The sequence below is a fragment of the Cryptomeria japonica genome, chromosome 7 (genome assembly GCF_030272615.1).
Source record: "Cryptomeria japonica chromosome 7, Sugi_1.0, whole genome shotgun sequence".
In the NCBI taxonomy this organism is placed as follows: Eukaryota; Viridiplantae; Streptophyta; class Pinopsida; order Cupressales; family Cupressaceae; genus Cryptomeria; species Cryptomeria japonica.
In genome coordinates, this window is record NC_081411.1 from 758798679 (window position 1) to 758812985 (window position 14307).

General features: G+C 38.3%; 1 protein-coding gene and 1 pseudogene across 3 annotated transcripts in view; both read right to left on the minus strand.

Annotated features, from left to right (window-relative positions):
• LOC131030063 (protein GAMETE CELL DEFECTIVE 1, mitochondrial) overlaps positions 1–14307 on the minus strand; it is a 75176-nt gene that overhangs the window by 34219 nt on the left and 26650 nt on the right. The window lies entirely within an intron of this gene.
• Positions 1056–2610, minus strand: LOC131030070 (uncharacterized; annotated as a pseudogene).

The following is a 14307-nucleotide window of genomic DNA, read 5'->3' on the forward strand; positions in this document are numbered from 1 at the left end:
GATTTTTCTCCAGAAAAGATCATGGAGGGTTGTGCACGATTTTCTCTTCAAAAATCGTAGTTTCTCTATTTGTTTTTTGCACGATTTTTTCACACAAAAATCATGGTTTCTTTCTCTATTATAGGGTTTTCTGATTTTTTCCACCAAAAATGATGAAGGGTGTTGCTCTTTTCTGGGTTTTCTGATTTTTTTTCCAAAAAAAGTCATGATGGGTTTTTTGCACGAGTTTTGAGAGGCTGATCTTGGTGTCTCTGGATAAAGAGAGGGATGGTTTTGTTACCCAACATAATGTTGGAAGGATTGTAGAACGATTATGGTGAACTTGATCATATCCAGAAGTTCTGCAGAACCAGAGAGGATCTCAATAGCAAGCTCATGTCGCAGAGCATTATGAGAAGGGGGCAATCTTTTATGCATTTGTGGCCAAATGACTTGCAGAATATGTCACATCTTCTGTAGGATAGTTTGTAGAATAACCATTAAGGGAGGGTATTAAAATAACATTGTAATATTGATATAATGGTCATCTTAGTCATTTAGTATTTAGAAACTTCCGTTTATGTCTTTTGTCTTTAGTTAGCTTTAGGAAGTTTTCTTTCTGTCTTTCGTGTTTTTATTCTCGATCATTTCCGTTATGGAACGATCATCTTGTAATTTTCTATATAAGGAGTATTCCTCTCCTTAATTAATAACATCGAATTATCATTTCAAATTAGTCATGAAAATGATCAAGGATGATAGAAGTTCATCAATAAGCCAACCTCCAATAAGAGATAGATGATACAATCCTCTCCAACTCCTCCAACCAGCTATTGTCCCCAAAAGGCAGCCTGAAATCCTTGTTGTTTCAAAATGCCATGTACCAAGGCTCAGTGGAAACTCATCCACTCCAAATAAATACCACTCAACATTAAGAACATTGATCTTGCACACTTCATATCTTGAAAATTGAGCGGCTCTATACTCCAATAATGTATCATGAACTAGAAGTGTAACAATAGCTTCTCCAAGAGTGTCCACATGCTTAAACAAAGCTAAATATTTGACCTATGTTTCTAATAAGAGACATTGTTGTCTTCAACAGCGTCAGCTATCTCAAGATAAAGATAACTTAAAATTTCTTGCTGCAAGAATGTATCCACCACATTGACAATATCTTGAATTAGGAACACCCAGACCCATTCACCTTTGCCTAAGAAAATAAAATCAAGTAGGTCTACTATAGTTGTAGCAACAGCATTGTTTTGTATAAGAAGCTCCCTTAATATTTTTTTCATGTCAGGATCAAGATCTATAAGCAATCTACCTACTATATAAGGATATGCACTTGCTACAACTTTGAAGTCAAGATCAAGTGACTTTGTTGTCCCTTCCAAAGATCCCAATGCTCTTGTAACCAAAGCAAAGTCAGGAGGCAAAGAATAGTTGTACTCATACATCACCTCAACTAACTGGTTCATAATACCCTGGATGTCCAACTGAGACTTTATTGCTTGATCTTGCATAGCATCAAAAATAGTTTGCATATCTATTCCCTCAAGAAGAAATCCAAGTGAGAGAAAGGCATTTGCCAAACCCATAGAATCACGATTGACAAAATGTACAACCATTCGAATGAGACCTACACAATATTGTCGTGGAATATTTAACATCGTACCAACGTCAAGTAAGCAAGTGATCCACTATTGATAGCCACAAGATTTCCAAGGTGGGGATCAGCATGGAAATAGCCCTCTTCAAGTAGTTGTCTCAATGAGCAATAGACACCCTGATCAACGAGTTGTTTTGTATTCAAATGAGCTTCTTTGATTCCTTCCTTGTTTATCAATTAATGCCATCAAGCCACTCCATTGTGAGGACAGATTTGCAAGTGAAGTCCCAGTAAATCTTTTGCACCTTCACCCAACCTTTACTTTTAACCTAAGAAACATAATTAGATGTAGTTTTTCTTCTTTTATCACTACTTCCTCCAAATCCATGGTATTTTAGAGAGTTTTTGTAATCTGCATCAAAGTCATAGAGGGAAGCAAAACGTTCAGCATTTTGTGCTTCATGGATATAATCAATCTCTTCAAACATATACCTAGCCATTTCACTTACTGCAACCAACAAGTCTCCTCGTGCCTTGGCATAGTGCTTCAGTTGGCCCCCAATCATGTCTATCAAGCATGCATCAAGAGCCAACATCAATGGCATCCTAGGTGTCTATACTTTTATAGCAACAAGCTCTCCAGTATGCAGATAAATCTATCCCAATGATGCAGCAGCAACAGGCCCTGAACTGAAATCAGCAAAAGGCTTTCATATTGGTGCCCCTGGCTAGGACTCAATAGATTGAATTACTAGTCTAGTAGAAAATGGTGGTCTTTGATCTTGTAAGTCTGCAAGAAATGGTTCTCCTTCAAGGCCTTTGTGTCTCTCTTGTGCCTTCCAACAATAATTTGTCATCATTTTATGAGTATCATCATGGTGAGTTAGGGCTGCAATAATCATATCCTCATTTACATTCAATTGACCTTTTAAATGATATGACTCATGGAGCCTATCATCTTCATACAACTTTTCTGATTTGTCTTCATAATAATGCCTCTTCAAATCAGCTTCCTTCATGACATCTTCTCCACAATATCCATGTTTGGAAATTTGGAAGCTTGGTCACCATCATTCTCAGTCAAGGGATCACCGTCATAATAGTAAGTAAAATCATTTACTATTATGCAAGTAATTGGTAAAATAATGAATGAATTAAATGAATGATCAAACGACCATTTATAGAGTTACAAGATCAATGTTTCCATTATGAAACAATCAATAAAAGAAGCAAAATTAGAAACATCTAATATTTACACTAAGATACAATATTGACCACTAAATTAAACATAAGGAAACAATACTTTAATACCCTTACTTAATGGTCAATCTATCTACTACACCAAGCTGCCCTCTGAACTTAACAAACTTATCCGGATTCAGAGACTTGGTGAGAATGTCTGCAATCTGGTCCTCGATAGGAACATATTGCAAATCCACAGATCTATCTTCAACCATCTTGCGAATGAAGTGACAATGTAGCTCAGCATGTTTGGTACGCTCATGGAAGACGGGATTTTTGGCAAATTTGAGCACCCCTTGATTGTCACCGAAGAGGGATGAAGGGCCTACTTGAGACATTTGGATGTTTGAAAGCATCCTTTGAAGCCAAACTGCCTCACAAGTTGCTTTGACTTGTCCTCGATATTTAGCTTCTGTCGAGGAAAAAGCTACGGTCTGTTGCTTCTTACTGGTCTAAGTGACCACCTGTGCCCAAACTGAAGACATACCCGGCCCAAACTGAAGACATACCCGGATGTGAACTTTTTGTCATCAACAGAGCCTACCCAATCTAGATTTGTGAAATTGATGAGTCTGGGATCTTTGGTTCGTCCATAGAGGATACCAAAGTCTAAAGTGCCCTTGACATAGTGCAGGATCCGCCTCGCTGCAGCCCAATGATCTGATGTAGGAGCTGTCATGAAGCGGGATATGTAACTCACTGCATAGCTTAGATTAGGTACAGTGGCGGTGAGATATATTAAAATGCCCACTAGTTGCCTGAAATAAGATTCATTCTCAACTGGAGAACCAAATTTGGCCGACAACTTCAAGCCTTTCTCCATAGGTGTAGATGCAAGTTAGCAGTCCTGCATTCGGAACTTCTCTAGCAGAGCCCTGGCATATTTAGACTGAGAGATGAAGATTCGATAAGATTGTTGCCAAACCTCAACACCTAGGCAGTAGTGCAAAAGTCCAAGGTCAGTCACGTCAAAAGACTAGCATAAATTCTGCTTGATTCCCTATATCAAAGATGTCGAACTGCCAGTGATGATCAAATCATCAAAATATATAACCAAAAGGATGATATCACTGCCAATAGTCTTGACATACAAATTTGAGTCAGAAGGACTCCTCTGGAAACCCTAATTCATGAGGTACTTATCAACTTTCATGTACCATGCCTGAAGAGCCTGTTTCAGGCCATAGAATGCTTTCACCAGTTTGAGAACCTGGTGTTCTTTTCCGGCAACCTTGAATCCAGAAGGCTGCGTCATGTAGACTTATTCCTGTAACTCACCATTCAAGGAGGCACTCTTGACGTCCATCTAATGGACCTTCCAGCCACACTAAGTTGCCATGGCTAGGACAAGCAAGAATCAATCCTCTGTCCTCTGTGGGTATGGACAAGCAAGAATCAATCCAATGTACAGATTCTAGCTACATGCAAGAGACTAGGAGATTACCTAAGAAGAAGGTTCTACAATTTGATAATGTTTGGTTTGTCATGGGCATTTCACCATGGAGTTGGTTGGAGGCAAATAAAATAACAACTAAGGAAGTCCAGTTGTGGATCAGTTTTATGACAGCTAAGGCAACTAGGAGAACATGTGTCTTTCAGTTGGACACACCACATAGACCAGTACTTATGGGGAAGCAACCTACTTAGAAAGACTCAACATCACCTCAATTGGTGTTGATCTTAAATTCGCTAATCTTTGCAGCAAACTTCTACAACAGGATCGGTGTAAGCAACAGTTCGGTAGCAGTACCAATTCATCCTGTACAGAACAAGCTTTCGCAGCCAAATCCTTTCATAAGGATAAAGGCAAATTTCAGTCTTCTCAGTCTTCTTAGTAGAAACCCTCTTCTCCGTCATTACAAGGCTCGAAGAAGAAAAGTGTTCAATGCAATTACTACCGTAAGTATGGTCATATGAAACTTGAGTGTCGTAAACGCTTGGCTACCCAGTCCAAGCAAAGTGGTTCATAGCCTAAAGCTAATGTAGCGGAGCACATTGAGCATAACAAGTCTACCTTTTATGCCTTCATGGCTAAAAGACCTGCAGACCATGTCAAATCTTCTACCTGGTATATCGATTCAAGTGCCTCTCGCCACTTCACTCATCGCCGGAATTGGCTCACCGAGTTTCAACCTTACTCAGATTCTGTTATTTTTGGAGGAGGGGAAGAGTACAATGTTGTCGCAAAGGGCAATGTGCAAATTCAGTTTGGAGGGAGGAAATTGATTTTCCTCAATGTGTACTATGTTCCAGGGATGGAACTCAACCTTCTTTCAGCAGTCAAGTACTAAGACATTCACTTCGTCTCGACGTGACCTTCAGTTTGCATCAGTGCAGTATCATTGATCCGAGTCCGAGTCCGAGCCCAGTAGCCTCGGCGACCCTCACTCAACTTGGGAATCGCCCAAACTCGGCGATTTTGGGCGATTCTCGTTTCTCTGGTTGAGAGTCCAAACTTCGAGACTTGTTGAATGATTCTCATCTTTTCCTTGAACATTAGAAGGCTGCAAGTCACGAGCAAACGATTCCTCTTTCTTTTCCATCCTTTCTTCAATAGTAACTTCAGAGTTTTCTTCTTTAAATATTTCTTCTGAAACTTCACTCTTCTCATTCATTTCAACCTCTCCAACCAACCTGTCTTTACGACAATACTCTGATTCATCATACTTAGAACCTGTGTCATTAGCAAACTCCTCAAGTCTTTTAACCTCTCCATCTACACAAGCATCAACTCCCTCTTAAGTAGACACAATTTGACCTTTCATTTCTAGTTGAGATTCTGATTCAGCATCCAATTCTTCTTTCGTTTTTCTTATGTAATATCTGTCAAAAGATTCAGTGGCTTTGACATCCATTGATTCACTTGAGTATTCATCGAACACACTAATAAGCTCATCATTCATAGGTATACTATCCCCTGTCAGACTTAGATATTCTTGAAATGTTAGTAGATCCTTCATCCTTTGATATCTATTATATCATCCGGCAATTATAGAGGCTGCAATTTCATTCTCTCTCTTCCATTTCGGTAATCATCCTTAGCATCCCACAAGCTAGCAGAATTTTAGCTCTGATACCTCTAAAATATCCCCCTATCTACCTGTCCTTGTAATTTTCTTATTTTTCTGAATTTCGCATAGATTGAAATTGTAGTTCTAAGTTTTTCCAGAGATTACAAAATATTTCTAAGAAATAATGACAAACTAGAGCATAAGAAACAAGTCTTTAATTTATTTGTTTGTTTTTGAAAAATATGACAAAGCAATCATTTAATGCCGTTACAAATAGTACAAACAATGTGCACCTGATCTTTAAGTCAGATAGGAATTTCGGAAGATTTCTGTTACAAAGTAGTGTCCGATTTCCCAACAAGCTCGCAACCAATGACGATATCCAAACCAGTTGCTTCAGCGTTGAGAGGTGGTTCAACAACAAGGCTTTGCAACTCTTCAACAATAGCCGCTATGCCCAGAAAGCTTTCGCTAGTGCAAGCAATAAATTTCTGAGTTGACTCTGCAATCCCAACAAATGTCTCTTCTTCAATCTGAATTCAAATACCCTCAAACCAGCAATCAAATGGCAAACATAGTATAGTTTCACCTTGGAATATCCAATGCCTTATTATTGCCATGTCTGGAAGGTTGCGAAGAAATATTTGAATGAGGCTTCATCTGCTGAATATTGACGGCTAGCAATTTAAACTTAAGCCTTTGAATTGTTTAAACTCCTTCACACTAGAATTGAAGTTTCCAATCCGGATTGAGACCTCCGATAGAAAATAAAGAAATTGCATTTGTAATGATTGCTTCTACGAAAGACAATTGCCCAAAATACATTATATGAATGACTACACTCTTATAAACTGCGATAATTAATCTCCCATAGATTAATAAATTCACAAATATCAATCCTTCACAACTCCACAATTATTATCACCAATATTCATCAAACATTTATTACTCCCATCAAACAGACACTAAATATTAATCAGGACCTACGATATAAAATACTTGGAATTAAAAAATATTGAATTGGCCCTTGTAATATTCGCAATGCTCCACAAAGCCAAACTTAAGGAAATTAATGGCAGACATTCAAAAAGAGCAGCCAATACTTATAATTTGGAGAACAGCAATAATAATGTTCTGCAAATATTACACCAATTGTTGGCCCAATTATTTATCCTGATAAAGCATCTATTTTATTCATGAATCAATCACCAAATTTGTCTCCAAAAGAGGCTTCACAAATTTGCACAGATGTAGACTTCATCACAAATCCACCCTTTAGGAAGAACTAGGTTTTCGTCCTACCCTTTTGTTGAATTCCTGAAAGTTTTTGTCTCAAAAAATCATAAAATGTTTATCAAATCTTAAGCATCTCCAATACATCACCAAGATCCCCCTTATAAAGATCTCTAGGAAGCATCTAGAAGTTGGGCGACTTGGAGAAATATATTTGATAAAGTGACCTTATAATATTATTTTATTATTAATAAATTAATATTGTCATCTTTTTTATATTTTATTTATTTATTTGACAACTTAATAGAAATCAATTTAATTAATTGTCACCTTAAAAGTTGGGAACATTACAGGAACTGCAGTAAAACTAGGCATTTTAAGAAGCAATGCAAATTTAGAAAGGTTGAAAAGGGTAACGCATTTGATTATGAACCTTCCACAAATACAAAGACATCCACTAAAGAAGCAAGGGATGCATACTTGGCATCTTCAAGGACACACTCATGTCATGATGCATGTGATCAATTCAGGTACTTCTTTTCATACAACTCCTCACAGAGTGGTTTTTGTTAGGATTCCCAAAGATACTGAGAGGGGGGGGTGAATCAGTATCTAACCAATTTACAAATTTTCTTACCTTATTAAGTAATTTGCATTCCAAAACAATGTACTGGTAAATAAGAATTAATGCAGTAAATATGAACAATAAACACAACATAGAAAGCACACCATAACATGATTTTTGGCAAGGAAACCCGGTGTGGGAAAAACCTCGGTGGGATTTGTGACCCACAATATTCATTCACTGGCCAATGAATGGATATTACTTACAATAGTGTGCCTGCACATGCAAGAAGGCCAACTGCCTAGAGCTCACTGCTCAAATACAAAAAAATGTCTCACTAACTTACAAAATGGATTATGAGAATCCAATATAATGTACTGCTACAAAAAGCATCTACTATGCCAGGTTCAGTACCGGTTGAAGCTCATACAATAACCATAAACCTTTCTACAAGATCTGCCTTAGTATTCGCTCTACATATCCATCCTATCATCTCTCTACAAAATGATCTATGAGATGTCATACTTATATATGAGTCTTATTACAATATGCCATGTCGGCTTACAAAAAGATATCACAATTAAATACTATTTACAATAATCAAAATCCTGTCGGCTAGGGTGCCGGTAAACATTCTTGTCGCTGTCGATGAACTATCTGCCAGTGTAGAGTCTGTCGGTGTCGGTGCCTGCCGGTGCCATAAGATTGCAAGGTTGCCATCAATGACAATACCTTCAATCACCTACAATTCTCATTGAAGTGTGTAATGCCAACAGTTTTGTGAATATGAAAGTTATGACAGAGGTGATGTCCTTTTAGGAAATAATTTGTCTTAATAACATCATAAGGTGTGGAAGAGTCAAGGTGATGGTTGAAGATACAAGAGTTAAATCAATAGTTCATAGACTCGCCCAAGTGCTTATGAGTATTTTTCAAAAATGAGTTACAAGTAAACTCACAACTCGACTAGTAGAGTTTTTGACAAATTTTATGTCCTAACCCACTATGGCTACTCGACGAGTCCAAGCATACAACCCATCATACATGGTTCAAACATGTCAACACAAGAAAAGGACTCATTCTATGTAGAAAAAGCATGGTCATTTGGCCTTTCTAAACCCTGCATGCCCACAACTGAAGACCACAGCAATTAAGCATCCTTGGGCAATTCGAAAGGAATTTGTAGCAAATTTGAAGAATTTTGGGTTGATAGGTTAGTGTTGATGTGTTTTTCATGCACATGCGAACACAGAATAAAATACCAAGGTATCTTATCCTCTCTTGAACAAAGTTATTCGAATGCTGAAGATTTGCCTAAGGATCGGTCGAAATAACTCCAAGGTTCTTATATGTAGGGTCTCTACGTGTGGATAAGCTCTTTTGGTTTGATGTGATTATGCTGGAATCACAATGGGAACTTACATTTGATTGCCTGAGCGTTTAATCTACCGAAACTCGAGTCCTATCTACTCATCAGGAAGAATAAAGAAATAGCAAAAGGTGATGGGCTCAGAAAGTCTACTCTAAGACCTAGAATGTGAGAAGATAGATGAACAACTAGGTGGAGTCCTACTAGGTTGGGTCTCACCATCAGGTTGAACAATCCGACACCAACTCAGTGCAATCTTCTAAGGGATGCTTCGAATATATTCAAATCGTTACACCATCAAACACTGATCACCATTCAAGTTAATGCATGAACAATAGAAACGTAACGACTCGAGATTAAGCTCATTCTATGCCAATTGACCACGCAGGGTGCACTTACAGTCAGTAAGAGGCTAGTGGTTTGGACTAGGCAGATTCCACGCAAGTGCATTCAGTAACTTCTTTCATTCAATCTAATCATTTACCATCTAAAACGAAGATTCAACAAGAAACCATGCATATTGTAAGAAACAACACATTTCACCTTAACTTCAGTGAAAAATGAGGTTTATTTACAATTTTGGGCAACAATCTCTTGCCTTCTCTCCCTACTCTACTCTAATTGCTTATTCTACTGACTACTCACTATTGACTAATAGCTATTCTAACCACTATCAACCAACTATTAACCTTTACAAATGAAGAGCCAGAGCCTTATATAAAGAACTCTTTACATTTTAATGGCTCTGATTGATTTACAATCAATGGCTAGGATTTCAAGAAGAAAACCCTAATTAGGGTTTGTTACAACAAACTCCCTTTAGCCAATGAGAAAATTACATTCAATGCATGAGAACCAATAGGAAACAGTGGTAGCTACATCGGAGTTTGTGCCTTCGTGCATAAGCGTGATTCATTGAATCTAGACACGCTGATGTGGACCCTTCTGATTGGAGGAATAGTGACTAGGACGCCACTTTGTCTGGTACTTGCGTTGTGATGACCTTGGTCAATCCTCCTTCGTCCTTGATGTACTTGATGAATGATGTATATCTCCTTGAGTCTCTTGTGTTTGATGAAGCCCCATAACTGTCAAGTCACTCCGCTCACCTCGCCTTGAAGTGTTTATAAGATCTTTCTTCTCTGCCATCTTGTGGTTTCTCCATGTGATAGAATGAGGTCCTTGAAGATGGCTAGCTCCATTGCTTGCAACTGTTAAACACTTGAAGTCCTTAGCACTTTGAGTCTTCTTTTATGCGCTTAAGGGGCCTCTTAAGGATGATGAAGCTTCCTAATGACGTCCTCCTTGTCTTTGTCTGTTCTTCCTTCTAGCCCGGCCTTCTTGATCTACAAAGAGAACAAAAGATGATTAAGAATACATTTTATATATTCATTCTAACATGGCATTTCTTACCTTAAATCATCAATAAGAAGATATTTGAATCAATTTTCCTTGAAGTTAGGAGGAAAAGACACACTTTTAGAAGAAATTTGTTTCTGTACCTTAGAGAGGGTCAGGAGCGAATTTGACATTTGCATTCAAATTCATCAAGTTTACTCATTTCTACTAGCTCAAACCATGATTATAGGTCCTTAAGGCCTGGATGAGGTCATTCTTCCTTATGCAAAGTTCTTGAACCAAGGATTCTACTCAAACTGGAGGTGAGATGTAGATTTTGAAAGAATTCGCTCCTATACCTTTGGAAGGGTTAGGAGCGAATTTGATCCTCTAGGCTCAATTCGTACTCCTTTCCACTTAGCCTTGTCTTAGACTTGACCTTTCAATCCCTCTCTCCTGAAGACATCATTGATTAGACCCCCAAAAAGGCCTAAAAGAAGGATTTCCGACCTTGGGCAAGGACAGGACCTATAATGAAATTCGCTCTGGACCCTTTGGAAAGGTCACAAGCGAATTTTGCATTTAGTCTCAAATTCATTATTTCCTTTGCTTCAATTCACTTCTCAAGGCAAGTATACATCAATCCTCTCTCAACCACGCCATAGGAACAAAGATTTTGACCCCAAACAAGGAGCAAATAGGTGTTTAGGAAAATTCACTCTGGACCCTTTGGAAGGGTAAGGAACGAATTTTGCATTTTGCCAAGCGAATTTTGCATTTAGTCTCAAATTCATTATTTCCTTTGCTTCAATTCACTTCTCAAGGCAAGTATACATCAATCCTCTCTCAACCACGCCATAGGAACAAAGATTTTGACCCCAAACAAGGAGCAAATAGGTGTTTAGGAAAATTCACTCTGGACCCTTTGGAAGGGTAAGGAACGAATTTTGCATTTTGCTCAATTTTCCTTCATAAAAATTCATTTCTCATCCTTTTCTCATCAAAAACAAGTCTTTTGCCCTCAAAAATGCTTAGGAATAGGTTAGTTCAAAGGTTTGAGCAAGGTACAAGGCTTCTTGAAGAAATTCGCTATGGACCCTTTGGAAGGGTCAGGAGCAAAATAGCTATTTTGCTCAATTTTCCTTCATACTTTGTGACCACAACTCACTTAAATGCATGTCTAAGGATGCCTCTAAGCTCAATCAACGCTAGGCTTGATGTAAATTGGGAGCAAAAGGAGGTTTCAAGAGAATTCGCTCTAGACCCTTTGGAAGGGTCAGGAGCGAAATAGCTCTTTGCACTCAAACTCTCATCATTTCCTTCAACTTTGCTCTTAGACTTAGCTTTTGGGTCCTTCCTCCATCTCAATCAAGTCCATTTGCCCTCAAAGCGATGTCCACTCAATGCTTTTGGTGAGAAATTAGGCCTTTCTAAGGATTTCGCTTTGGACCCTTTGGAAGGGTCAGGAGCGAAATTCATATGTTCCTTCAATTTTCATATCATTGCTCATGAATTTTAACAAGTTCAAAACTTTAAGAGAGTTTAAGCAAAGACTCCTTCAAATTTTTCTTGTAAGATGCATGTCTCACCTTGATTCGCTCCAGACCCTTTGAGAGGACAGGGCCTATAATGAAATTCGCTCCTGACCCTTTGGAAGGGTCAGCAAAGGGTCAGGAGCGAAATTGGTGTTTTCACTCAAATTTCTCATCCAATATTGTTGCAACTCATTCCAAGGGCATGGATCGATCAATCTTCATTCAATCAAGGCGTAGGAGAAAGGGTTATAGTCCAAGTTAGGACCAAGAGAGGTTCTTAGGAGAATTCGCTCTGGACCCTTTGGAAGGGTCAGGAGCAAGTTTTGCAATAATGCTCAAATTCTTGACCTTTTCTCCAAATTTCCCAATCTAAGTTAGTCAAAGGCATCTCCAAGGGTGAATTCAAGCTTATTTCCTCCCAATCCATGCCTTAAAGTGAAGGTTTTGTCCAAAATAGGAGGGCAAAGAGAGCTAAGTAAGATTTCGCTCTTGTACCCTTGAGAGGGACAGGAGCGAACTTGGTGCTCTAGCTCAGATTCTCCATTGTCTTCAAGCCTTTGCATTCAAGTCTCATTGATATGCTTCTCTGAGGGATAGGTGAGTGGATATCGCATCAAACAAGGCCCTGAGATAGAGTATTTCATCCAGTTTGGGGGGAAAGCTTTCTTTTGAAGAATTCGCTCCTGTACCTCTGAAAGGGTCAGGAGCGAATTTGAGGTTCTCACCCAAATTCCTCATTGTTCATGATCAAAAGCTTGCTCAACTTAATGTCCAAGGCATCCTTGACTTGACTCAATGGCATAGGTCTCAAAAGGCAAGACTCCTAGCATGACACAAAGACTTCCTCAAACTCAATCAAGACTCAACCCTAGAAATAAGACCCAGGCCTAACTAAAAGGAGGGTTTCAACAAAAACCCTGACCTGGACCACCTACTGACCCACTTCAATTCAAGCAGACCCTCCTGTCCTAATGAGCTCTCTAGAAACTCTCCAATGCAAAGATTAATAGCCAAGAACCTAAAAGACTAAGCCAAGAAAACTAACCCTAGAAAGCAAAAAGCAGGGGTCCCCATTTGCAATGGGGCAATGTGTGAATACGTCACAACAGTTAGTTATTTTAATATTTTTCAAGCATGTAAATTGTCTCGAGCATGTTATATTAGGTTTGTATACTTGATTTACAATTTTGCATGCATTGAAATCAGTTTATGTAATTGTCATTGCTGACTTGCAGTAATTTTTTGTTAGTGAAATTGTTTTTATTTTTTACTAAACATAGAATTTAGCTTTCAAATCAAAAAAAATATTATTTTAATTAAATTAATTAATGTCATTGCTATTCAATTAATGTATTACATTTCAATTGGATTTATGTGAGTTGTATTTTGTTTCTCTTGTTCAAATCATTGTTTCTTTTTCTATTTGAACATGTTACAGGTTAGCATACAATGGCATTTAGCATCACATTAGACTCAATATCATCAAGTGGAAATCGTCCTGCTAGAAGCAAAGACCTACTTAGAAATATGTCGTAATAGAGCCTAGGGGATTTTTATTTGCCTCTTGCACATGAAGTAGCTTAATGGAGGCATCAATCGCCTCAATGCAAACATTCCTAACTACAACGCCATGTGATATGAAAAAGCCACAAAAGAAGGAAAACAAGAGACAAGCAATCCTTGCAATGATGGATGAGAAGAAACTACAAAGGACAAGAGCACGATCAGCTATAACAATAGCCATTAATCACAAATCGGAAAAGAAAACAGCAGACATGATAAATATTGTGGACTCTAGTTGTGGTCCACACATACGTAGCACATGCACCTCATCCAACTCGAATAGAACCCATTCATGAGGCTTTTTTGTGCCTACAAACATACCTAGAACAGAACCTTCACTACAAGGTATAGGGTGGAACAAGGAGGTGCACCAAGAAGTAGATAAAGCATGTGCAAATTTTGTTTTACAATAATCTTCCCTTCAACATGGTAAGTAGCTTATGCTAGAAGTATCTGGCTACTACATTGATTGTTGCAAGGAAAGGATACAAAGTCCCCTCTCTGAGAGACTTAAGAGAGCAGTTGCTCTACGATGCTATTGCAAATGCAAAAAAAAATCTGGAATATCAAAAGTAGTGGCAAAAGTTCAAATACACCATTATTTCATATAGATGGATGGATGGAAGGAACTACACCTTCATCAACTTTTTAAGAGCTTCAAATGGTGAGATGGTTTTTGTAAATTCAATTGCTGCCTCTAACAAGATAAAAAATACAAAGTCTTTGAGCTTTGCGTTAAAGGAGTGTTTGTCTTAGAGGTGAGCATCAAGAATGTGGTTCAAGTCGTTATTGACAATGCAACAACATATGTGTTGGTCGGGAGAACACTTTAAATGAGACATCCATCACTTTTTTGGACA